Source organism: Rhinolophus sinicus, linkage group LG03 (assembly GCF_036562045.2).
Source record: "Rhinolophus sinicus isolate RSC01 linkage group LG03, ASM3656204v1, whole genome shotgun sequence".
NCBI classification, from domain to species: Eukaryota; Metazoa; Chordata; class Mammalia; order Chiroptera; family Rhinolophidae; genus Rhinolophus; species Rhinolophus sinicus.
In genome coordinates, this window is record NC_133753.1 from 191,736,111 (window position 1) to 191,763,205 (window position 27,095).

The 27,095-nt window shown below is 38.5% G+C and overlaps 1 pseudogene; it reads right to left on the bottom strand.

Moving 5' to 3' along the window:
* Window positions 1-18,862: 18,862 nt before the first annotated feature.
* LOC109435514 (uncharacterized) lies at window positions 18,863-20,472 on the bottom strand (annotated as a pseudogene).
* Window positions 20,473-27,095: the final 6,623 nt, after the last annotated feature.

Below are 27,095 nucleotides of genomic sequence, written 5' to 3' on the forward strand. Positions count from 1 at the left end.
AGGCAAAGTGTCTATATCATCAGTTTCAGGCATTTCGATGCCTTAAACATGAAGCCAAGGTCTTGTGTTATACAGACAGCATGTCTCTAGAAAGAATTAGTAAATTGAATGGAAAGCATGGTATGTATGTATTACAGATTGCATGGTTTTCTGTTAGCTCCAAATTGGTACATTTTGATAATTCTACACATCAATTCTTCCTTTCATTACCATTAATCATTCCACAAATCCCTGGAAATCCACAGCTCTAGCTTGCATGAAAATTTATGTAATGTTATCTGTCGAAAGTTAAAAGGTAGTAATAAAATATGAAACTATACATCTTTGAAATATTAGGAATTATATGAATATGATTATTAAAATAGATTTGTGATATTACTATGCTCAAAATATATACTGCATCATAAAATAAGCAATTTACTTAAAAGTAATGTGGTCCATTTCCTTTCATCATGGGATCACAAAAGTTCCTAAGAATTTAAAAATACGATGTTAAGACATGACGGTTTAGAGCCATTACTTTGCAGGACATCTCTAAGCTATTACATTTCTAATCTAGACTGTCATCTCTTACTTTTGATGCTTTCTGAGGAATAAAAATTTATTTTCCTCTTGATTTATTCTGCTTGTCTAATATACAACACTAACTGTATTTTTATGAGGCTTCTTTCAAACATCCATTGATACAGTGGATGATGAGCTAGTTCTTGGACTAATCAATTTTTTCTGCTGCTTTATACAAAATTATTGGGTTCTAGAGTTTTCCATTTGGTAAAATATTGAAACACAATGTTCTGTGTAACATTTTGGTGGGGTAGGGGCAGATACGATGGGATGTGGTTTAAATTAAATACATTAGTTAAAGAATGCTGTAAAATTCATGTTCTTCCTCAATATTGTGTAAAACTTGTTACATACCAGTAGATAACATCTGGATATACCAAACCTAATTAAGCAAACACAGCAGGAGAAGATATCCTTATTGCTACCCATCTGACACCTGCAAATTCCTCATTGAATTATTCGTGCCAATGAGAAGATTTTAGCACTACCAAAGCCTACATCTCCCCTTCTCTCCTAAACCGAGGGAAAGTCAGTGAAATGGGAAATCGAGTACGTGTTTAAATGTAGACTCTCAAGTGCCTTGCTTTACTTAAAAGTTAGTGCTAACTCAATTTTCTAATTTTTTAATATGTGAAATTACACTACATTTTGCATGCTAATTTTATTGTGTGACTGTTAAATTCAGTATATAACTTTTTATTTAAATGTACACTGTGTATTTTAGGTTTTGAGTATTAATAAAATCAGAAATAAAGACAATTATTTTTCCCTTTAGGAATGAGTTATCTCTTCCTCAAGAAAAAAAATAGTCCAAAAAAGGCCCCCATAACTCTGTACTTGAGAAATATTTCCTGGGGGGGGAAAAAAAAGATGTTTTATCCACAAATGAGGTTTTCTAAACACTAAATTCTTTTCTCTGTCTTGAATGGTCACATTTCATACTAACACAGTAATGTCTCTGAGAATTGCTGCAGTAAAGACTCCTGTTTTCTTCGATGATAAAACTTCTCCTCTCCCCTACAACCCACTGAAATATCTAGTAGAAGAAAAAAATTGTGCAACCTATCACAGAATATTCATTGATCTTAGTTTCATTTGGTTTTTGGAAAGAAGAATCTCACATAGTGAAGCTAAATAGCGCCTCCTGTGAAACCAATGCCCTGCCCATTTAAAGGGTTGGCATACTGAGGACAACACGCTGAGAAATCATGAAATGCCCACCATCAGGTGGCTGAAAAACTGGTACAAAATATAGGAATCAAATCTGACATGTCTTTCCCTCCTCCGCCTACCAAAAAAAAAAAAAAAAAAAAAAAATCAAAAATTAAAAGTTTGAAAGTACCCTTTATTCAAACTAATGCTAAGTGTCTCCCTAAATAATCGCAGGATCAAGTAGAAGGGTAAGTCTATCAGGACTACTAGAATGTCCTCATTTCCATTGCTTGGGTGGGTTCAAAAACAGCAGCGGTCCCTTCTAGAGCTATTTACTGTAGTCTACAGGAGACAGAATAATCTGTCTTTGTAATTCTTACCAGTTGCACTGTCCTTTGTGTCATGTCATCATAGTACTTCTTTGATGGAGCACGCAACTAGAAATGAACATTCAAATAATTTTATATTTTTTTAGTGATCATTTTCTCCACTTGGTAATTTTACTGAGTATAATAGACAGATCTTAAGTGTGCCATTTAATCAGTCTTGACCAATTAATACATTTGTATAAACCACACTCCTATTAAGATAAAAAGTTATTTTATGCTGTGCCCAGGGCCTCCAAGGCCAACCCCTCAGGTTTAGTGACTCGCCTGGAGGATCCCAGAGCTGAGCATACAGTCATACTCACAGCAGCGACTGATCCTTATCATTTTAAACTTAATTGGTGCTTTTTAGGGCCTTAAATTGATTGCCTACAGGATGTAGTATCTTGACATCAAGGTTTAGCACTGAGGTTGTGATGAAATTCAAATAGTCTAGCTAATCCAAAGTCTAAACTATGAATTCTTTTTTTAATTTCTGCTTTTATTTTTCATTTCCTAGGAAATTTCATATAACCACATTGGCTTCTCAATTACACATATGTATATATAGTTAATGAAATGTGTTCAACTGAATATGTGTATTTTCTATGTAAACTTATGTATACAGTGACACATCCTGTGTTCCCAGCCCAACTCACCCAACCTGCTCAACCCCAGCCTTCAGCATCTTACCAGAGGGAACTGGTTAGCTTATTCCCCTGAAGTGACAGCCACCTTCTCTGAGGAGTTTTCTCCCTCTCATCTGAGAGACTACACACTCCTCACCACACGTAAAACTTAGGCAAAGATAACTGGCACAGAGCAAAAAAGTCTGCCTGCTTTGCACCACCCAACGTAGGACGAGGAGACTTTCAGTTCAGTTAGTGCTTCCGACCTTCTCTGTAGAATTAGAGAGCTCACTCTTGCCTAGCTCCCTCTCTGCCACAATCTTTGAACTGGGCAATGTACCAACATTCTAAGAAATCAGCTAGAATGTGAACTTCCTGTTAAAGGAACTGATAAAAATGAATGCTTTCTAGTGACCACTTCCCCCTGATCAATCAATGCAAAGCAAAGCTAGTTTTGCTTATCACCACCAAAGAACTCTTCTTAAAAAGAGTTCTTCCTCTTCATCCTCATCCATCTTCATCCTCTTTTTTTCCCCATAAAAATCCCTGATTCCCTCTTCTGTAAGCAAGGCATACTGGGATTTCTAACTAAATACATATATCCAGAATTGCAGATTCTTAGATCCCAACTAAATGCTTTTGCTTCTTGAACTGGTTCTTGTTTTGTTCAGGTTGACATGGTATCGCCCATTCTGTGCTTACAGAGGTCTTCAGGAGTGAGGAGTGTGACAACTAACGTATTCAAGAGGGTGGATCCCTGTGGTGGGGTTGCATTGGAACTGGAACCACTTTAATGGATTCTATACTAGAGGCTCAGAACGTTTGTGAACAGGTGGTTAATTCTGGTGTGTTTTCAGGAAAACAATTATACATAGGGAATTACATCTCATAGAATTATTTTCTTAATTATTCTAATTTTTAAAATTTATGAAATTCTATAATCAGCAGTTATTTTGAATCTGGGCTTAATTGCATGCTTGTGACTCTGTATTGGAAATTTTTGTGGTAAAATGCATGATTTCCTTTAGAAAACGCAATAGCATATATTGTTGTGTAAGTTATTCCTTAAGACTAAATCAAGTACTTAAGTACTCATTCAGATTATTCAATTTATGAAGTAATACATTAAGTAGAAAGAGGTGTTAATTCAAAAACAATATTACTTTGGTTTGATAAAACCTTCTGATCTCTGGGATTTTTAATTATATGTCCTCTAAATAAATGAGACTTTACAGAACGCCGTAATAACACATGTATACTTACCCAGTTTTTTTTAAGTTTAAAGTGAAACTGTCTTTATTCCATATATTATTCTTTTAATCAATTTATCTTTGTGAAATAGCCAAATAATAACTTGTATGACATTTGTAGTTTAGAATACTTTCAACATACTTCCAATTTCAGGAGAAAAGTTACACGCCCAAAGGTGTCAAAATTATTGATGGTACATAATGGATGGTCTCCCAAAAGACTAAGACACAGCAGGTCATGTAATTTGTCACATCCTTGTTCAAAAATAAAAGCCACATCTTTTGCATGTTGTACCTTTTACCCACTGACATTTTTAAAACAAGCTGTGAAATTAAACTATCCAAGCAGCCCCTCTATATCAATAAGTGCTTTGTTATTTTTTAAACTGAGTTCTTATTTTTCATATAAGAAAGTCAGTTTAGTATAAAATAATTAACATTATTGACAAAAACATTATTGAATACTAGCATTTTATTACCAGAAAAAATAAATCAGATTCCATTTTAGCATATAACAGTTTTGACTTTCATGAACATTTTAATTTTATAAATGGACACATGAAAATAGCTATAATTCAAACATATTGAAATGTTTCCTTCTGTGTGAGAAAATGTGATAAACTGGAACAATAATTCCATACTGTATGGTTTGAATGATAAAACACATTTCTGGAAGTAGCTAAATGAAAATGTGAGGTGTCTAAATGAATAAAAGTGATTTAATAATAATGAAGTTGTAAATAATACTATTCTAAGATGCACTTGTGTTTTCTCATTTTTGTAAGTAGCAGCTACTTGATTAGACATCCTTTAAATTCGTAATGTTATTTATAAAAATGTATATAACCTTTGTTTCTAAAAACAACAGTTTTGAAAAGAGATGGTAAAGCAAAAGAAATAGTCAAACCACACCAAAAGAAAATGAGATTCCACCCATAATTTGCTAAGTACAGAAGTTTATAATCAAGGGATTCCTAAAGAAAATGTGAAAGTGCGTTTGTTCTGCAAGTTACTGAACTTTGCAACTGTATTCCTGCTGAGCAGAAGGTAAATTGACCTAAATTTTATAGGCTCTCCAATTCTGGGTAGTAGAGAACGACTTGGAAAAATAAAGGTAGAGAATTATTGTTCAATTGCTTGGGAGAACATGCCTTCGATTGCTACATTTGATTTATTAATATTGATTTTTATAACAACTTCACAAAGCCACATGTTTATTTTCCACTTCAAAACTAATTATTCTCTTTTTTGGTGGGGTGGGGGGAATTTAAGTCTTTCAGATGAATTGGTATCAAGAAAATATTGTGCTAATATTTTATGAAATCTACAATATTAGGATAAAGAGAAAAGAAAAGAAAAGAACAGAACAGCATAATTTCCTATCAAGAAACATGAACGGAAAAAAATAAAAGAAACATGAACGGCAGGCAGACATCATGACTCACGGCTTCTAAGTAGAACGAAGCACCAGGAAATGTGCTGGGCCAGCAGAGGACAGATTTTAATTCTGGCTATTGGGATGTAAAACGACTATAGATGAAGGTGCATTTGTGGTGAAGCATGATCTGAGCTTCTCTTGCTATCAAGATAGAGATGGAACGGCAGAACGTTTTGAGATTAAAAAAAAAAATGGTGAAGTGGCTTGGTATGGTATGGCCAGTGTTAGTAAATTGTCAGGTATGGCTGGAGGTAGTGGAAAAGATACAGGGAGAAGAGTAGAAAGACTCTCCCTGTGTCTTCTGCAGGTGATAGCAGAAAATTAAGACAATATGAAGAGTGAGAGCAGGAAATACTGTTGATACCACTGTCCAGCGATAGAAACTGCTGGACTGTTCCAAGTAGACATAGATGTTATTGTATGATCACTGGGAAACCATGCAACCTTATACCCATCTATATATCTACTGCAGCTTTTTACAAACCCCTTTGGTCTCTTTTTATCAGGTTCCGCACACTCAACCTACTTTCCTCCAAAAATCCCATACGTGAGGTCTCAAATTGAAACTCACCTGTACTATCTATGCTTCAGAACAATTAAATTATGTGAAGATAAAAGGAGGAAGATACAGCACTCACCCCTTTCCTTATTCCTCTATTCTGCTTTAACAATAGCTAAAGCATCTTCTTTCCAGGAGACCACCTTTTTGGCTAACAGCTGCCATCAAGCCAAGGTAACTCATTCCCGGTGAGTTCCTCACTACACAGGCCTTTCAGCCATAAGTCCAGTTCCCTGGCCTCTGCCAGCTGAGGAGAGAGCATCTCATGGACTTATATAATCAACCAACCATACGTCCTAAGTTTCAAAATATTATGACTACAAAGACAATTGCAATTTACCAAGAAACAAGACAAGAAACAAAGAGAAGGAATGAAAAAGGGAAGGAAATGTTGGAAATGTGAAAAGAAGACAAAGTAAGAACATGACTGTTGAGTGTTCTGGGTGCAGACTCTGTACAGAGCAGTGGGGATTCCAGGATCCTGAAATCCAGATTCAGACCTGAGCAGGGCCTGTGCATTGAACCCCAGGGGAGAGGCTTTCTCATTCACTATGGCAACGAACATCTGCCTCATGAAAGGAGAAAGATACCTAGTATGTGCTTGCATGGCACAGAGACATCTCATCCTTTACATTTCCCTAAGTATATGTAATAAATGTTAGACTCATGGTTCTTAGAAATCTTTTATTTTTATTCTTTAGAATGGATAAAATTTATATTTGATACAAATAAGGGTAATACATTTTAAAAAGCTCAAATTGATAATCATTGCTATGTGAATAAATATAATTTAATGTATGATTCCATATGAGGTTTTTATACAATGTCAACCTTAGTATTTATGTTCTCCAATTTCTGTCCAGGTCCATGTTTAACAGTTTAATTGTACTTTATAAGTTTACAGGAAAGTTAATTTTTTTAATCTTAATTGTGAACAAGTAGTTGGTACTTCTAGATTCTCCGTTTGGCAGTGGACAATCTCAATAATAATGGCGGCCCATGAAACATTACTAGTGAGAGCTCAGAAATCTTGAAATGCACTGAACAGAAAAAGGAGAAAAACAGCAATAAAAATTCAGATGCTTGAAATGGCTACCTAAAGCTACAAAACAACTTTCATTAATTAGAACCTTAAATGATGTAATGAAAACCCTGAGATCCATTCTTCATAATTTATATTTAGTTAATAAAGCAATAAAGTGTTATTTATACAAGCTAGACATATCTGCCACAAACAAGTGCCTATTAAGCCAATTAATGCTAAATTCTAACTATCGGTAAGTCAGTGTGCTATTCCAGTAATGGTAATGATATTATTATTAATTATTATTATTATTATTATTATTATTGATAACATATATAACATGTATCATTTGCTAGTTGCTGCTCTAAGCACTTGACATTCGAATTCACAATGATGCTGTGAAGTAAGCAATACCCCCTCTTTTCAGATGAGAAGTGAAGTTTAATTTGTTTGTCTGAAGTCACATAATTATGTTTACCAGCATTGGATTCCAGACAGGCTGCTGAATGCGAGCTACTACACAACACTCAGGTGCCCTAACACACACTATCTTATATTGCCTGCACTATTTTTCTATTCAAAAAATGGAATGATTTCTACTATCCTTTATTCATATAACACATTAAAACACAAATTACAACTTTGGAAGCTATTATTTTGGTAGGATCTCTTAATGATAATAATGATATGTTACTTCTGAGAAGAATTGATATGATTAATTTTAAGAGTTTGGGATGATAATTATTCACATATATAATTTAAACTTAGAGAGCTCAATCTTATAGATTACAAGTTTATTCATGAGATTTCCTGTTAATATGGAATCAGTATTCCTTTTTCTCATCTAAATCAGCACATTATCATGGCAGTTGTAGATATTCATTTATTCAAGAATATTACTGAATATTTCTTATGTACAAAGATAATTTCTAGGAATATATAGCTGGATTGAACAATGAATTTTTAAATATATAGATGGAGAGTAAAGAACTTACTGAGAATTTAGGAGAAAAGATAAATACATCAGTGCATTGCAATTCATATATTGCTTGCCATAAAAAATTACACAAATATATTCGAGTTGGATTTCACTGTCATTTCTCTGTGCCAACAGAAACCCATGCAATGAAAATTCAAAACGCAGGAGTTTAAAGAGGCATCTCATTGTCCTCCAAAGAGTGATACTTTCATGTTTTCTTACAGGACAACCGTCGTTTAAAAAATTGCTCCTCTTTCTAGTTATTTATAATGAATATCTTATAAAATTCATGATTTCTTTCAAAAAGTGAAAGATGAATATTTTTATCAACTATCAGCCGCAAATTATATCAGTCTTGAACATAAAATAATTTGCACTTCTGTGACCTTCCTTACAGCATTTTTTTCTGTTTGTTAATTGGTTATTTTTCTTACCAAGAGGCTGAATTAAACAGTGGACCCCCTCCCCCAAAAAAAGTTGCAATTTGCACCCAAAGCATTTGCTGCAGTAACTCTGCTTTTTACAATTAAATAAATAAGATTAAAAGATACTTCTGTGCCTGTGCTTTTACATTGTGTGCCCCATCTAGTAAACCAGGCAGCACAGAGTACAGGAACTGCCCTTGAACTGAGACAAAATAACTTTTGTCCTAGTTATATTTCCAAGACACTTTCACTTGAATAATTTACTTTTCTTCTAAATTAAGCACAGCAAAATCAATACTTCTTCATCTTTTCTCGGGAGTACACCAGTTCCTAGAGCTTTCACAAATATTTTTAAAAGCAAAAAGCAGGGGGAAAAAAATAAACTGAGGAAGTATTGTGGAGGACTACAAGACATTATCTGTGATTTGATGGTGTTAACACACAAAGCAAATCTCTCAATGAGACTTTTCATACTCATGAACTTTTTGTAGGGAGTCAGAAAACATAGTAAAACAGTCACACAAATGAATAAAAAATTGCATGTTGTAACAACTAGGTTGAAAAAGTTCCTGGGGTCCTAAATGTTCATAAAAGGGGGGGAGGCACACCTATTGTGGGGTGTTCAGGGAGGATGCCCCTCTGAAAGAAATATTAGATGGGGGAGTGGAATGATGAGGTTACTTGTTTTTTACCCTCTCACCAAACGATTGGACAATTTATTGTATCAGTTTCTTTTAAAAGCCATGTGACTGTCAGCAGTGGGGCAGAAATGCTTTAAATTTTTACCTGGAGAAAAATACTATCTACTGAGCTTTCCAGGGGATATTGAATGCGACAAAAATAAACAAGAAATTGTATCCCAATTTACATTAAAATTTCCACAATGCAATTCACATTTCCAGTCATTCCCATGGTTCCACATCCTCACTGATTGTTTATATTATCTCTTTTTAATTTTTTGCCAGTATGATAAATATGAAATGCTATTTCCTATAGTTGCATCTCCATGACTACCTGTGCATTCGAGAATCTTTCATATGTTCATTAGCCATCTTATATTCTCTCCTTTAAATTTCCTGTTGATTTTTATCTCATTCAATAGCCTCAGGATAGCTCAGTAGATAGTACTTTTCTCCAGGTAAAAATTTAAAGCATTTCCACCACATCCCTACCAGCTATATGATTTTTTAAAAGAAACTGATACAATGAATAGTCCAATCTCTTTGGAAGTTTTATGAATACAGCTTTACTTACAGTAGACCTTTATTGGATTGACATTATTCAAAAAAGTTCTTGGTAAAATATTCTTGCAAGGAAAAATTCTCTCGAAAGCCACCTATGAGCTTCCACTTCCAGGTTAGAGAATTTATTTAATCAAAAAAGAAGTCAACAAAAACTATTTTCAGAGAAGAATCTTGGCCATTCCATCAGGGACCCCTTTGCTCCTAGTTGGAGAATACCTATGTCGTGTCTTCCGTTTTCACCAAAGGATGTCAGTTCTACCTTAGAACTTTAAAATTTTGTTGGGTACCTATAAAGTATCATAGAATATCATCATAGGTACCTGTAAGGGAATAAGATATAGAATTACAGCCATTCTGTATCTTCTAAAAGTTTGGTTGAGACAAACAGATATTAATACGACATTCAAGATTAATAAAGATGTGAATTGCATTAGATTTTAGGTCATGCAAACTATGTAGAAAAATAGTTTTTCATAAATGTCATATGCCACCCTTCAACACTGTGTCTTCTCCCAGTTTGTTCCAAATCTTTGTTTTTAATTTACTGGTGAAACTCATCACAGTTTTCAATGATTATTCACTATTACTTAGAGTTTATACTTATGAGCACACTGATATTGGTACTGAACAATTGTCTTTTGGATTAAGAGGTAACTAACATAATCTGGTGTGGTGTTAATTCCTAAAAGCTCTGCCCTACATTGAAGCAGAGTAAGGAGAACAAGAGAAGAAATACACCTCACAGGCTCTCCCTGATATCTTACAGAAGGTATACCTAAAAACAAACAATGTTCTATCACCGTCCAAATATAAGCTGATCATGAATATAACTAAAGTTATGAACAAAATAAAATTACCACTAAAATAAAAGATATTATTGTTTTCTATCTGCCTCTTGAGCACCATCTCAAATGAAAAATTCTTGAAATTAATGCCAAACTGACTTCAATCTTATTACCACTTCTCTAGTTTATAATACAAGGTACCAGTTCTCTCTTCTACGTTTAAGCCCAAAAGGATCTAAGAGTCTCACGTTCAAACCAAAGAATGTATTTGTTAAAACAAGAAGATAAAGAAGTAAAAATGTGGACAGGAAGAAGTCAACGCTTCTCATATTTTATGATCAGATTCCTCAGTTCCTTCCACTTCAAAAAAAAAAGTCAGGGTAGTTAAATTTGAATTAATTTTTTCATATATTCTCTCCCAAGCTACTCTTAAGTAGTTAGAAATCCATTAATAACATCAGATTTTTCTTTCCCCAGTAGAGGGCAGTGCTACATATGGAAACCAATATATTACTAAGTTCTTCCAGAGAGCATGAATGAATGACCCCATTAACTCCTGCGCCTGGAATAACTTCATTTTGCTGCTTGAAACATGGAAACAAATCCAAAGGATTTAAGTGGCAACGGAGATATGAAGAATTATAATGTGCACATAACTAAGCAACAACTACAAGCCTGGGGAGCACTGATAACACTACGTTTAATATGAGTTATAGAAGGGTTTTCAAATAATGGGTCAAATAGGTGTGTCCATGAGAGTTATACATTGGCGAGTTTTTCAAAATTAATAGCCAACAGTACCAGAATATTGGAAATTGCCTTTGGTTTTCTTCCTGCTTACTAGAATTCAGATAAAGACCTGGAAGGCTAACATTCTGAATGACATCATAATTTGCTATGATGTCAGTTCTAGCTATTGAAGCTTTTACTCCAGCTGGCTTTCTACAGGAAGTGATTCCTCCTTCTAAATCAAAAATCCCAAATTCGTGATCCTTATATAGTGTACTTCGCTATATAGCCTATGATGACATCAGCATCCTAAAACCAAAAACTGAAGGAATATTTTATAATAAACCTCCTTCTCAAAGATACAGAAATAATGACATATTTATTTTTTTAGCATTTGAATACCTTACTTTAAAAAACCAGGAGCTGCAATATGTGTGTCTGATCTTCAGGGGGAAAACAAAATCTATTATTTTCTATAACGTCTAATTTCATTTGTTTTTTACTCTATATACATATGAAACCAGCTCCTAGAAATTACTGTGCTGATTCGTCAATTATAGAGCTTTGTACACTTCGTCTGGAATACAGTGTTTACCTTGAAACATTTCCACCATGTATCTTTATTGGAATCCTCGGCTTAAAACTTATTTTATTTTTTACTTGTGAACATAATTGATTATTGGAAATGACTTCATGTTTAGTCTTTAGGCTGACCTCTTTTCAGACTTTTAGGAAGAAGGAATTTTATCTTCTTTATTTAGTAAAGTGCTTAGAAATGAATATTTGCTGCTGCTGATGATGATGACAATGAAACTTCCATGGGATTTCTTTTCTAGTCCAATATTTAAACCTCAACTAAGAAGAATGCCTATAAAAACATTTAAATAAATATGAGTATGAGTGAAACATTTCCAACTAGTTTTAATACAGCACCTAAATCGACATTGCCATATCCTGGCTCTCCTATTAAAGTGCTCTGCAGGGAGGAGAAGAAATTGGTAATTTGACAGAAAATTATTATTCAAAATAGTTACTAAAAAAAACATACTGTCTACAGGAATCTCCAGGAACCAACTGTAAATTACATTTAATCATTTGACCTGAAAAATATGAATACAAAGTATTCTGCTATCATAAAAAATGCATTGATATAACTATTAAACGAGGAGAAAAGGAGCGAATGCGAATGAAGGAAACCTGTTTTGGGGCACAGTGTGAGCCTCTTAGTTTAGTTCTAAGCTCTGCCGCTTAGCTGGGTTAACCTCAGTTCTTGCATCAGTTCATTGGTGGCAACATGACTTTCCTTGGACGAGTGATGCTGGCATTATAGGCAAAGGTCTATGGAGTACCTGTGTTCATGCCCACGCTGTGTTTGTTGTGTGGTAAACGCTGATGACTCTCCCGAGCTCTGCAAATCACTTTTTATTGGATGTTGGGCAAATTATTGACTTCCTTGAATCCCTTCTTCATCCCTCAAATTAGAATTATAATACCCACCTATCTTACCAAGGAGTGTTTTAAATTTGAAATGAGATATTAAACGTATAAGTGTGAAAACACTTTGCAAGTGCTACACAGCTTTATAAACATTAAGATCTGTAATTAATTGGGAATATATACAGGAATTAAACTGGCATACGAAAAGCTCCTTTGCATACTCCATTATCTGGGGGAAATGGTTTAGAAAGATTTTTTTGAATGAAAAGATTACATTGGCTTGTAGAGAACAGGCCATTATTTACAGCACCGTTGTCACTGTGTGTGTGTGTGTGTGTGTGTGTGTGTGTGTGTGTGTGCACGTGTGTGTGTGTGAAAATCATGTTTACATGTTTCAGAATTTTGCCTGAATGCTGTTGGATTTAGTGGTTCAAAACTAATGATGTTGTGTATACGTTCAAAGTACAAGACTCTTGAATTACATTTACCCTTTTAAGGTAAATATTATTTTATAAATATGTGAGGTTCATATTTTCACTCAAGGAAAATTTTGTTACTGCCATTTTACTGATAAGAAAATCTTGGTCAATATTACAAGGATTTATATCCAGAATTACTGTATATATCTGCGACTTAGGAGTTGGTTCCTTCAAGAACTAAGGACAGAGATGACTGAAACCTATAGTCTCTGAAGAAAGGAATGGAAATGTGCAAACTCCAAACTTAGGTCCCTATCGAAGCTCATTACTGGCAAGCATCATCAACAGCGAAAGCCTCGCTGGCAACCACTGCAGAGAAACCCTGTGGAAGGGCCGTTAAGCTCCTTTCAGTATCCCTCCCTCCAGACAACCAGGGCCTCCCTGTGCCTTCCAAATGCCCATTCAGATCTGTCTTCCTCAGAGAATCAGAAAAGACTATTTCTATGCTTAAACAAACATTATTAGTAGTTGTGAGGATATTGGCAATACCTAATGTATCTGTCCATCGGTTGATTCATCTACTTACTTAATCAAGGATTACTCAACCTCCTAAATACGCATACAGATCGCACTAACATTTTGATAGATTAGATAGATGATAGATAGATAATAGATAGATGATAGAAAAACTTGAAACTTGTGGAATTGCCACGCCAAAGGCTTTGCCTTTATTTTATAAGTGGTGGTGACTTATCTGTCCTTCTAATGGCCCATATTCCTAAGAATAAATGGGGGTATGGGAGAACCGTATTATCTACTCCGATGAGGAAATGCAGAGCCAATGGTAACTTAAAAGACCTGATGTTGGAATTGTTCTCTCAATAGACACTTGGTTCTCCCATCAACTCCACAATAAGTCGTGCTGCCTAATAAATCTCTCAGAGCATAATTTAATGCACACATATCTTATAGTTTTCCCTCTTTCATACCTACAAATTCTCTTTTGTCAGTTCCTAAAACACACCGTGCTACTTCCTGCCACGGGTCCTTCTCACATCCTGTTTGCTTAACCTGGAATGGCATCCCCCTGCCTCTGGGTCAGGCTGCTTTCAGATGGGCTGTCATAAAACTGAGACCCTTCCCTTAGGAGGACCTATCTGTAAGCATGTATCATATGACTGTTATGTCTATGAATATGTCTTTCCCACCGGGATGGAAAAGACTAGAAATGTCTTTTCACACATGAAAATCAGGGCGGGTGTCTATTTTCTCATTATGCCTAGGATTCTCGCACAATGTCACACTCATGGTAGATACTTGGTAAATATTGCTGGATAAATGAAGTTGGGAGGTGTAAGCAGTTTAAGCAGAGAAGCAGGCATTCAGTTCTGCAAGACTTTGGATTATTGTGTCTCATTTTAAAAAGCAAAAGATATTATGGGACTGCTTTATGGTTAGAAAGTAGGAAGCAGGTAAAGAAGCTGAGAAATAATGAGGTACTTCAAAGCCTCTAATGGATGCTGTGTATAACAGCATCAAATGCCACGGAGAGGTAGAAGAGTACGGCAACTGAGGGGGAATAACAATGTGGCAAAAATAAAGGTACGTTCTCTGGAGAATTTTCAAAACAGCGTCGGGAACAGAAAGTACATTGAAAGTTGCTCCTTGAAAAGTAAGAGGTGATTTGGGACCGTCATTTGGTTCATATATATTAGAGAAGGGGGTAGCAGAGGGTAATTATAAAAGAAAGATGATGATAGAATGCTTGCTAGAGGATCCTTGCTACTGTGAAATCATGGCCATTCCCTCAGACAGCTAATTAGGTGTTTATTTAAATATTTCAAGGTATGTTTAACTAATTGTAAATAATATTGTGATCATACCTGAATAAGATAGAATAAAAAAATCATAGAATGCAATCCATGGAAAGTCAGCTAGTTCAACTTCTACTTGTTAAGATAAGGAAACCCGGAGACAGAGAAATCAATGTTTTGTTCCAGGTAACCAAGCACTATTAGGACAGGGGTGTCATAGAGGTGTAAAGTAAGGCGTTGGAAATGTAGTCAGTGATATGGTAATAACCATGTATAGTTCCAGGTGGGTACTAGACTAGTCATGGGGATCACTTCTTAAATTATAGGAATGTCTAACCATATGCTGTACACCTGAAATTAATATAAAATAATATTATATATCAACTATAATTGAAAAAATTTAAAAGGGGGGAAGTTTAAGGAGAGTAAGAGGTTTAAATGTCCAGGTATCAAACAAGTAAGTCATGGGGATGTAATATACAAAATAGGGAATAGAGTCAATAATATTTTGATAACATAGTACGGTGTCAGATAGTTGCTGTACTTATCATGGTGATCACTTCTTTAGGTCTATAAATGTTGAATAATTATGGCGTACCCCTGAAACTGATATAATATTATATGTTAACTATAGTTTAATAAAAATCTTTAAAAATAAAGAATAACTAAAATATGAAAAAAAAATTAAAACAAAATATTCTTATCTAGTCAAACCCAGACTAAGGATCTGTATTTGATTTTTCCTTTTTCCTTTTTCCTGAGGTTCCCCAATGGCTTACCGCAGCATTGTTGCTGATCCTATCTTTACTCAAGACAATGATATTTTGTTTACTTTAGGTCTTTATGCATTAATTTCAGTTTTGGGGTTTATTGTTTGTTTATTTTGAGGGTTTATTGTGTGTTTATTTTTAAGATTTTTATTAAAAAGAAGAATGAGAAGAACCTATTCCCTTTCCCAGCCAAGCAATATTTCGTTGTATATATTATCCATTTATCCAACAACTGACACCCAGGCTGCCTCTCCCTCTTGGCCATTGTAAACAACGCTGCAATTAGTATGTGGATGCACACATCCCCTCAAAGTAGGTTTCTTCAGATAAATACCCTGAAGTGGGATTACTGGGCCCTTCATTGTCTCTTCTTATAGCTTTTGTTTTAAAGTCTATTTTGTCTCTTGTAAGTATTGCTACCCCAGCTTTTTGTGTTTCTTTTGTTTCCATTTTCATGAAATGTCTTTTTCTGTCCCTTTACTTTCTGTCTGTGTGTCTTTCAATCTGAAGTGAGTCTCTTGTAGGCAGCGTAAGGGTTTTCTTATTCATTCAGCCAGCCTATGTCTTTTGATCAGAGCACTTAATCCATTTTCATTGAAAGTAATTGTTGATAGATGTGTAGCTATTGCCATTTCATTATTCATCATTTTGATTTTTTTTTTTCATCTTAAAGAAGTCGCTCTAACATTCCTTGTAATACTGATTTGGTGGTGATGAACTTCTTTAGCTTTTTTTTCTGGGAAGCTCGTCATCTGTCCTTTGATTTTAAATGATAACCTTACTGGGTGTAGTAGGCTTGGTTGTAGGTCCTTGTTTTTCATCACATTGAATACTTTGTGACAATCCCTTCTGGCCTGCACACTTTCTGTTGAGAAATCAGCTGACAATTTTATGTGAGCTCCCTAATAAGTGACTAGTTGTCTTTCTCTTGATTCTGTTAGCATTCTCTTTTTCTCTTTAACCTTTGCCATTCTAATTATGGGGTGTCTTGGTGTGGGCCTGTTTGGGTTCATCTTGTTTGGGACTCTCAGTGCTTCGTGGACTTGTATGTCTATTTCTTTCACCAGGTTAGGAAAGTTCTCAGTCATTATTTCTTCAAATATCTTCTCAATCCCTTGCTTTCTCTCTTTTCCTTCTGACACCCCTATGATGTAAATGTTGTTACACTTGATGTTTCCCAGATGTCTCTTAAACTCTCCTCATTCTTTTTTCTTTTTATTGTTCTGATTGGGTGTTTTCTGCTACCTTGTCTTCCAAATTGTTGATTCGATCCTCTGCTTCATCAAGCCTGCTGGTGATTCCTTGTAGTGCATTCTTCATTTCACTTATTGTATTCTTCACTTCTGCCTGGTTCTTTTATGGTTTCTGGGTCCTTTTTTATGCTTGCTGCCTCTTAGTTGAAGTCCTCACTAAGTTCCTTGTGCATCCTTATAATCATTGTTTTGAATTCTGCGTCTGGTAGGCTGCTTGCCTCCATTTTGTTTACTTCTTTTTCTGAATTTCTCTCTGGATTTTTTTTCACTTGGGACACACTTCTTTGTTTCCTCATTTTGACTGCCTTTCTGTGTTTGTTTCTATGTATTAGGTAGATCTGCTATGTCTCCCAGTCTTGGATGGGTGGTTTTATGTAGTAGCTGCCCTGTGGGGCCCAATGGCACAGTCTTCCTGTTTACCTGCTTTGGGTGCTCTAGGAGTCCCGTGTGTGGGTTGTGTGTGCCCTCCTGTTATAGTTGAGGTTTGATTGCTATTGGCACATCAGTTGGTAGAATTTACCCTCAGGCTGACTGGTTATGGGGTTTGGCTATGTCCATAGCTTATGGGCTACTGTGGGGGGGCTTACCCCACTGAGTGTGAGTCACCCCAGTGGGCTCTGGTGCTTGTTGGGACCACTTTTTGGGTGTGCCACTTGTGGGACTAATTGGGCAGTGCTCTGCTGTGGTCTGAAGCCAACCTTCCAGTATGCTGGTTCTGGGGCCTCATGGGAGGGGCTCTGGTGCAGGCCCAGGTCACCCACTGCCTGTAACTGTTTGGGGACTACTTAGTAGGAGCTACATAGAGATCTGCAGTTGTTTGCTGCCTGTGCTAAACCTGGAGGCATGTGGGAAAGTCCACACTATGAACCAAGGGTGGCTGCCACCAGTACTAAGCCTGGCATAGCTCTGCAATAAGCCAGGACACACTGAGGCCTGCTGCCACTTGCTGGCCCCCTTAAGGTAAAGCTGTTGATAGAGCTTTGAGTGTCATGCAAGTTGGGGGAGGCAAGGCCTTAGGGAGTCCTTAGAGTGGGAAGAATTATGGTCACCAGATTAATGTAAATTCTGGTTTGGTGCCACTGCTGAGCCTGGAGCTACTCAGCAAAAGTCTCAGAGCACACTGAGGCTAGTTGCTGCCCACTAGGGGGCTGCCAGATTCTGATAGGTTTTCAACAAAGAGTGCAATGCGGGTGGGGCTGACTGCTGGAGAAAGTGCCACCAGCCTTGGAAGAGTTGGGTGGGGCGGGGTCCCCGTGAGTCAGCAGGATCGAGCAGAGCTCACCAGGCCAATCAGATTCAGATTTGGCTGTGGTGGGGGCGGGCTCAACAAGGGAAAGATGGCGCCCGCTTGCTGGCTGCATGGGAGGAGGACCTCACACAGGGAAAATGCCAACTGTCCCCCAGTTCGCCCCCGAAGCCACACACCTCAGTCTGCCCCCAAGCATGTCTCTCCAACACCTCCCGAGCCACTGTTCTTCCATCGGAGCCAAGGTGAGTGCCTGCAAGCGAGCGAATCTGTGCGTGGGCCGTTTAAGAGGCCGTCTGGGTTTCCCGCAGCCTCTGTCCCTCTCAGATGGTTGGAATCCCCACTGTTTTTCACAGCCAGATATTGTGGGAGGGCTCCTCTTCCCACCACCAGCATTCCTGGCTGGGGAGCCTGGTGTGCGTCTGGGACCCCTCACTCCTCCAGGTGCAACCTATATGGCCAAGATATCCCTTAGTTCTCAACAACCACAGAGAGGTTTAGAGTACGTTACGGGCCTCCACCCCTCCTACCAGTCTCAATGTTGCCTCTTTATATCCTTAGTTATAAAAGTTCTGTTCAGCCAGACTTCAGATGGTTTTCCAGGTTGATTGTTCTATAATTTAGTTGTAACTTGAATGTGTTCACGGAAGGAAGCAGGCCCAGTGTTTATCTACTATGCCACTGGACCTGTCTGCATCACAGCTTTTTGTTCAAGTCATCCTGGAACTCAGGAGGGCAGCTCACAAAGCCTGTTTCCCTTGGTGACAGCCTTGAGGGTCCTCACGCAGATCCTCCTATTTGACAAACATGGTCGGATTTCAAGTTTCTAGATCTGTCAACATAACTGAGTTTTCCAGGTACTGGACCATAAGTGTTTCCAGTAGGCTTTTCAGTAGGGAGAAGAGGCGGGCTTTCTGGAGCCTCTCATCATCAAAACAGAGGAGGTCCATGTCCCCAGCAACTTACTTTGCAGACCTGAACCTGGGGGGTGGGGGGTGGCTGAGTGTTCTTTGCCCAGTGACATGAATGCTTTGGTTTGGGACACCACTGAGAGTTGGAAAGGAACAGCGGCTGGTTTCAGCAAAGCTGCAGGGTAGGTGGGGTTTTCTGAGGAAGCTGATTTCTTCTGCAGCAAAGGCCGAGGCGCAGGAGTTGGAACAATCTTCCTGTCATCAAGGCTCTCAGTCACAGTCTCTCCTCCCAGAATCTCAGGATTAACATTTCACACAAGGCCAGGATTTGGTTTCTTTGGCAGTTCAGGTTTGGTTACTTGGATGTTTCTTTCCATGGAAAGTGTGGGGTGAACCTTTCTGTAGAGGCCACCTTGAGTCTGTTTTCATTCCAGGAGTCCAATTCTCCAGAAGTTCTGCTGGCAGCTGGTTTGGGAGCCATGCAGGGTTTCCCTGAGGAAACAGCAGACCTTGGGGGGAGTGTGCAGGGAGCAATCTCTGGTTTCTGGGGCAGTCCTGAGGTTTCTGTATTTGTCTATCAAATGCTTTGATCCTTCAAACAACACTATTTTGCCTTTGTTCTGTGTTCATAATGGCCATCACTGCCTGACTAGCTAGTTGTTGGTACTGTCTAACAGAGAGGGCCGGCTTGGGGATGGCTCATCTTCTGTGGCTGCTGGGCCGATTTTCTGTTGATTCTGTTCTTAAAGTGAGTTTCTCTGGCTACTGCTCTGAGATTGCTTTTTGATCTTGGTTTTGGCACTGGATATCTTGTAGCACTGGAGTTTTCTGGACAATTCTACTCTTCAGAAATGTCAAAGACTATTAAAGGTGGCATGTTTGTGGGAAGATCCCTGGCTGAGATCACTGGGGAGGCTGAAGAGGTTCGAGAGGTGCCTGTAGTGTTGTCTATTTCTTCTGAAACGTCAGTCTGAGTTGCAACAGTCATAGTGTGCCTTGGACTGGCAGCAGCATTATTATCATTTGTAGTATTAACTTGAACTTGGTTGATTTCTTTTATAACTTGTTCATAAGATGGTCGGGGCTCAACAGGAAGTCGCTAATTGGGCCTGCTGTAGGGGGTGGGGGAGAGCTGCGTCCTGTGGCTGGGGCTCCGGGAAAGCACGAGGCTGGCCTCAGAGGCTCAGCTACCACAATGGTGATCTCTGGGCACCTGCTATCCTGATGAAGCTCACTCTGAATAGAAGTCTGAGGAGATCTTTTGATTACTGCTCTAATGAATGATAAGGGTCCTTGGATTGGAGAACGACGCTCTGGTATATTCCATTCCTTCCGATCTGGTCTCTGGTAGAGGAGTAGCAGTTTGGAAGGCCTAGGGACATTTGGGGAAGGACTGAATTGTGTGGCCTCAGCGTCGGAGCTGGAGGGACAGGAACCATTGCTGTCCTCGAGTGAAGCCTGACAGACACTAATTTCCATTTTTTAAATATTGCATTAAAATATTTTTTTATCTTGAAATAAAAGAATTTGTAGTATATTGTTCACCATATGTTAAAGGAAAGCAAAGTAAAATGCCCTTGTCCCAAAACTGCTCCTACTCACTAAATCATAATTAGTTAAAACCATGTAATTCCATTTAATTTTGATGATACGCCTTTCTTCTTCAGAAGCAGAAACTGTTTCCATAGTTATGCTTACATTTTTCATTTGGTAGATGTCCAAGTACTTCTCTTTGCAAGTTATGTATCATATAAGCTAAAAATAATGTCTAGATGTTTTTTCAGAATAGAAGGAATCCTAGCCTAATGTGATAAGTGGCGTCTCCCATCTGCAGTGATAATGATTCCATTGTGCTGGTAGGGTCAGCTTCAGGACTAGACAGAGTCCACGGTGTCTATCTCGATGCATCTTCAGTTTGTAACATTCAGAATTTCAGGGATGGGAATACATTTGCTTCTGTGTGCTTTAATCCATAGCTGTAATGATGATGTCTGACTCATTCTTTTCATTTTATGTATTTGAGTGGCAATTGAATGGCCAATATCCAGAAGCAAATTATTAAAATAGGAACCATAGGGTAATGAAAAACATACGTAAGACACACCCTATTGTCTAAGTTGTCTATAGCACAGTAAGGGAGGGTGCCATAGTATACATTTTTTCCTGTTTTAAAATTGTATTTATATCCCCTTGAAATCCACATAGATATTGTTGCCAAGTGAGAGTAGAAAATCATTATGATTTAGAGAGCTAAGGATTCAATAACTGTAATATTATTACGTTACAATAACATGTAAGACTGTAATGGTGTTACATTCTTAATAGTCAAAATTAAATTATTTCCTTCAATTTTTTTTTAGTACAACTATGTCTTCAGTGAGAACCATAGAAATAATTTTTAAATGATGAGGATTAAATTCTAAAGAATATCAAAAAGAGCAATACAAAATATTCCCAAATTCCATTCTCTGATCCATCCTTTTAACATTTTTTTCCCAAACACATATTTTCCACAATTTCAAATAAATATTTCTAGCCAGCCCAGAAGTATTTCATTATCTGCAAGAGGAATATGCATCATGGCACCTGACATATACCATCCTATGTGTCAGAGCTATCGCCAAGAAATGGTTACTTAATTTTACCAATTCCAAGGAAGGATAGTGGGGCCTAGTGGGAAATGGTACTGAGTCATCACTGGCAGTGAGTGAGAGTTCCACAACCATTTGCTGGTTATGACAGAGGCTTTGTCCCAAAACGAGACACTCTCCTGTCCTATCTCACTTTTGGTTGGAGATAGATTGGAAAGAACTCAACACTGAACTAGCAGCCCCATGGATATTCACTAATTTTAATTGAATGAATTGAATGTCCAGTCTAGATATAATTTTTCAAACCCTATTAATAAAGTATTTTGGGTTTTGGCAAAAGTCTCTGCAAGGTTTCTTGCTGTAATGTTAAGAATTTGTAAGATGCACGAGATGCCTAGAGATTATAAAGGAGTCAGTGCTGTAACTGCAGTTGGAAAGGGTGGGGGGGAGATGATGTCCTATGCACTAGAAAGCTCACCTTATTTATATACTTGTGCACAAGAAACTTAAATACAAATGTCATTTTTAAAATACCTGGATGAGAGCAGGGCACTAGGGAACAAGCAACACTGCCTAAGGGAGGAAAAAAGATATGTCAAATTTATTTTATTTCTCGCTGTAAATAGGAGCCAAAATTAACATCTTATGCTGGGAATACGTTTTATCTTTGCGAATATTATCTGACTTGTTAAAGATATACTTTTTTTCTTCTTTTTTGGCAAAATTTTCATATTTTATCATCTAAACTGACCATTACTTATGTTTCATCACTCTCCAGGCTAAATGTTCCTGAAAGATTGACTTTGTACAATGTGAGGTGAATTTTTAAAGCTTGTGTCACAATACACGCCAGTGGTACACGTTACGCCATCCCAAACAAATACCGTCGCAAGGACCTTCCACCTTCACATTATTCTTGCGTGCGGCGCGGCGCTGGTTTTGCTGGTCAGTTGTAAGGAAGAGAAAGTGCTCGGGGTTCTAACGGTGGCGCTGAGACTCAGCTGACAGAGGCTGCGGGAGGAGGAGGAGCAGGGCTGTAGCTGAGTCCAGGAAAACTCAGAGCTGAGTTCGAGGGTGCGAAGCATTGATCCAGAGGAGCCAACCTGGGTACAATCAGAGAGAAGACTGAGAGGCAGAGAGTTAATGTGGAGCGAGGGGGCTGAGGCCGTGTCAAGTTCAGTGGGTAACCAGACTCTGTAAAGAGCAGAAGAAGGCCCGTGGCTGAGACTGGCCGCAGGTCAGGGTGCTGTGTGTCCAATAGGTCCGAGTGGACATGTGGGGCTCAAGTGGACAGTGGTGTGGGACAAAGGCTGTGAATAATGTGAGAGCACAAAATAATCGTTGATGTTGCCTTGGATCCAGGCTTCGGGGATAGAGATCATGACCTATGAGACAGACCCTCCGAGGCTAGACAGGGAGACTGAGGCCAACAAAAGAGAAAATGTAGATTTTTAATATAGATTATACGACATGTAATATATGACATATTATATATGATATAGTATTACATATAATATTATATATTACTGTATGTTGTTATGATGTGTTTCACATGTTCTACATGTGGAGCGATAGAGACACAGAGAACCTGCTGAGTAGGTAGCAATGTGCTAGATTCCTATCACTTTAAAATAAAAGCCTGCACTTCCCATGTGTGTGTCTGAAATTAAATCTAATTATACCCATTTGAGAACCAAAGCAAGGCAGTATGTGAGGAGTTCAGTCCTCCCACTGAGCTAGCCTAACAGAGGGACACATGGAGCGGAGACCAGGAGCCTCCAGGACTGGGGGGGGGGGGGGGGGGGGACGGGGGAGGCAGCCGACCCTGCCTCTGGAAGGAACTGATAACAGGCTGTGGGATCCTCTCTGATTTTCCTCCTCTCCACTCGGGTCATCTCAGTTTCACATATTTCATCTTCTTCATCAGGGCTTGCTTTTTCCCACCCCCCTGCCATATGGAATAGAGAAACAAATGTTCTCTCCACTGCCAAACTTAGAGACGCCAATGAACCAGATGCCTGAGGAGAAATTCTCTATTTGGCTGAGCGCAGCCCGGTCAGCTCTGCATAGGGCTGAGTTCAGCGCATACAACGGCTGCCCGGGGCTTCTGTCTGCCATGTCGGAGGAGGAGAGAATTTAATAGAAACTGGAAGGGTCAAGTTTTAAAAACGATGTGGTTTTTATACAGATCCCTCATGTGATATATTTTGCTCAGAAGTCTGATATGCCCGGATTAGGAAGTCACATATACTATAAAGGGAGGGGTCAAATGCTGCTCAGAAACTCGTGGTGACTGGGGGGGCAGGGGGATTCGCCAACGGGCACACTAACAGGGACACAATCGCAAAGTTGCGGGGTCACCGAAACTATGGGTGTGTCTGTCTGGAGATATTCCTTTTTCTTTTTTATCCCTAAGGAAGGCACCTGATCTCTGCTGCTCGTGAAATGACTGGGCGGAGGACCTGTGGGCTAGACTTCCTGACTGCAGTCTCTCCCCCTGGTACTGGTCACAGTGCTGCCCTGGTTTCTGGCGCTTGCCAGTCCTGAGCTTTTGGGGTCCCAAAAGGATTAGCACTGGTTTGTCTTCTGCCTTGCTCCACACTTAGCTTTCTCCATGATGCTTTGTGACCATTCATCCACACAAAGAAGGGTCATAATGTCCCACTCCCGTCCAATTTTTGTCATCCTGAGATGGTACCGTACCTAGTTTTCAGCTTGGCTGTCATTTTAACTGCATGTCATGTGGTGCTCGAGGGTCTCAGAGATCAACCTCATGTTGGGTCATTCACTAGAACAAGTCACGGGACTGTTGTCCTTTGTACTCATGGTTATAGTTCATTACCATGAAAAGAATGCACAACGGCAATTGCAAAATAAAGACACTGTTGGAGGAAGTCATTGAGAAGACATGGCCAGCAGGTGACCCGCGAGCTGGACCCAGGAAGTTGGAGGCTCCTCAGCCCCTCCCCTGTCCCAGCAATGGGCAATCTGCCTGCCGCCCCCACAGTGGGGGCCCTTTTCACGGACACAGCCTCAAGAGAGCAAGGTGTTGTGGAGACCACTTGGACAGTATACGTGACTGAACCCAACTAAGGTCTCTGTATAAACTTTTAAGATTCTGGGGGTTGGAAGCAGAGATCTACTTGTCTTGTGGCCCCCAAGACAAGCCTCACAAGTAAATTAACCTGCTTATTAAACCTGCCCCCTACCAGTTCGGAGTGCTCTGCCTCTTCCTTCGGTCTCTCCGTACCCTCCACATACAGCACAGTTTCAGATGTCAACAGGAAGCTCTGGGGGGTTGCGAACCAACAGATACATCAAATAGAGCCTGGAGAAATGCTACACAGGTTCACTATGCACTCTCCCCTCCAGCCTGAAAGGGGTCACACCAACAGCGAAAATGCACCAACATGAGCACATTGTTTTCACCCAGAAAGCCAGTTCCAGGATCAGAGTGCAAGGATTTTTCAGGAGCTGGTTCTGTATGCACCCTCTGCCCATGTGTGTACCATAAATCACATTGTTTCTACAAACAAACCAGGCACGTAAAACAAACTTATCAGTCAGAAGAGGAGAGACCATTCTGAGAGCCAGGTTCCCCGAGGCCAGCCCTGGAAACAAGACCTTCGGAAGTTCAGTCCTGTTATGTTAACTCTTTCCTGCACAGGTAATAAAGGGAGATAAATATATGTAAAGAAACATTAGTAACAAAACTAACAACTGTTTGACAGGCAGCCACTCAAAAGGGAGGTTTCTGCTATGATGAATGCATGCTAAGACCTATGATTCAGTTAATAAATAATATTGGACCTCAGAGAAGTCAGTCATTATTTTTCCTTGGCCAGCTGAGTTAAATCTCAGGTTTTATCTGAATTTTGAAGTATGGGTGGAGGGTAAATGAATTTAGGGACGCATAAAACAGCAGGGACTAGCATGTGGTTTTCTGCATACATGTACGTTGTAAGGCAAAATTTAAAATCACCCGTTTCTCCAGAAATGGGATCACATTAAGAAGCATATGGAGGCAGGGGTTTATAGGTACAATATATTTTCTTTTTTTTTGGAGAAAGACATAAAAGAACTGACATTGCAGAGATATGTAATATCTCTGGCTTGGATCATATGACAGTTCTGTTTGGTGACTCTGGAGCCTTATGCTATGAATATATGCAGTCACCTGAGCTATGGCTGTTAAGAATTAAAAGGTAAAGTATAATTCTAACTTCAATGCTACAATGAAAGTATGCATTAAAATAACCAGCTGTAACTATGATGGTGGGGGGGGGAGGGGAGGGAGAGGTTAAATGTTAATAAGCGAGGACGGAAAGGACGAAAGTCCAAAAAAGGTCCAGATGTTGGTTCTGAGCTTCCTGACTGCACAATGAAAGATTGCCGCGGATGGTTACTTGTTTAATTCTCATTGTCATTGAAGACAAACCATCCTCAAGCAGCAAAACTGCTCCTGGGATATTCTGTGTGATATAACACATCGGACATGCAGAGGGAAACGATGTGCTTTTCTGCCCATTATTCAGCAAGTTCATATACAATGCTGTTTCCTGCTGCAGCTCTTCATGAGAGTCCATGGAACATGGCCCCAGTGCAGCTCCAGTCCTGCAAGCGTCCAGAACCAAAGGGTCCCGTGATGCAATGCTCAGGTGACCTGACTTAATTAATCACGAATTCTTGAGAGGTAAAGTCAATGTGGTCTTCGACAGCCATCCACAATTACAACTTCTCTCAAATCATCCTATGATAACGCTAGACAGAGACAGTCCTGGCTTGTGTACTTGGGTAAAGAATTGGACTGTAAGTGAAGCAAATCTGCCCACTGATAGTTAAATTTATTTTATTTATCTTATATAATTTTAAATGATTTTATATTATAATGTTTTTAAAAAATTATCCAAGATAGCATGATTACTTTCCTTGAAAGTGGGATCCATACTTTTCCTACCAGGGTTGCCAATTATCCTTTAGCCTTCTCATGTCCTCTTCGGGGTGTAACCCTATGCTTAAGATGGGGGTACACTCACAGAGTGGTTTCTGGTCAAGGCTCTAGAGCTAACTACTGATCTTGGGATAAAAATTTCAAGATATAGACGAGAAACCACACAAAAACCACAGGCAAACTCAGATTGTGATAAAGTTTATAGCATAAGCAATCTGATTTCTTCCAACCAATAAACTGCAGGAAAAATAAAATTAAAAAGGCAAAGACTGGAAAAGGAAAAACAAAACTGTTTTATTTGCAGATAAAATGACTCCCTACATAAAAAATGCAAGAGAACCTATCCACCAAGTATTATGATTAATGATGAATGGATAGAATATCAATAGAAAAATGATATTTTTCTACAAAGTAATAAACAGAGAATCTACTTAAGAATGCCCTTTATGCATAGCAACAAAAATAGTGTTCATAGGAAGAAATAAAATGGAAGTTGACCAAGGATTCTATATCATAATTTTTAAAAAACCAAAAAGAGAAGTTCTTTATGATCAGAGGTT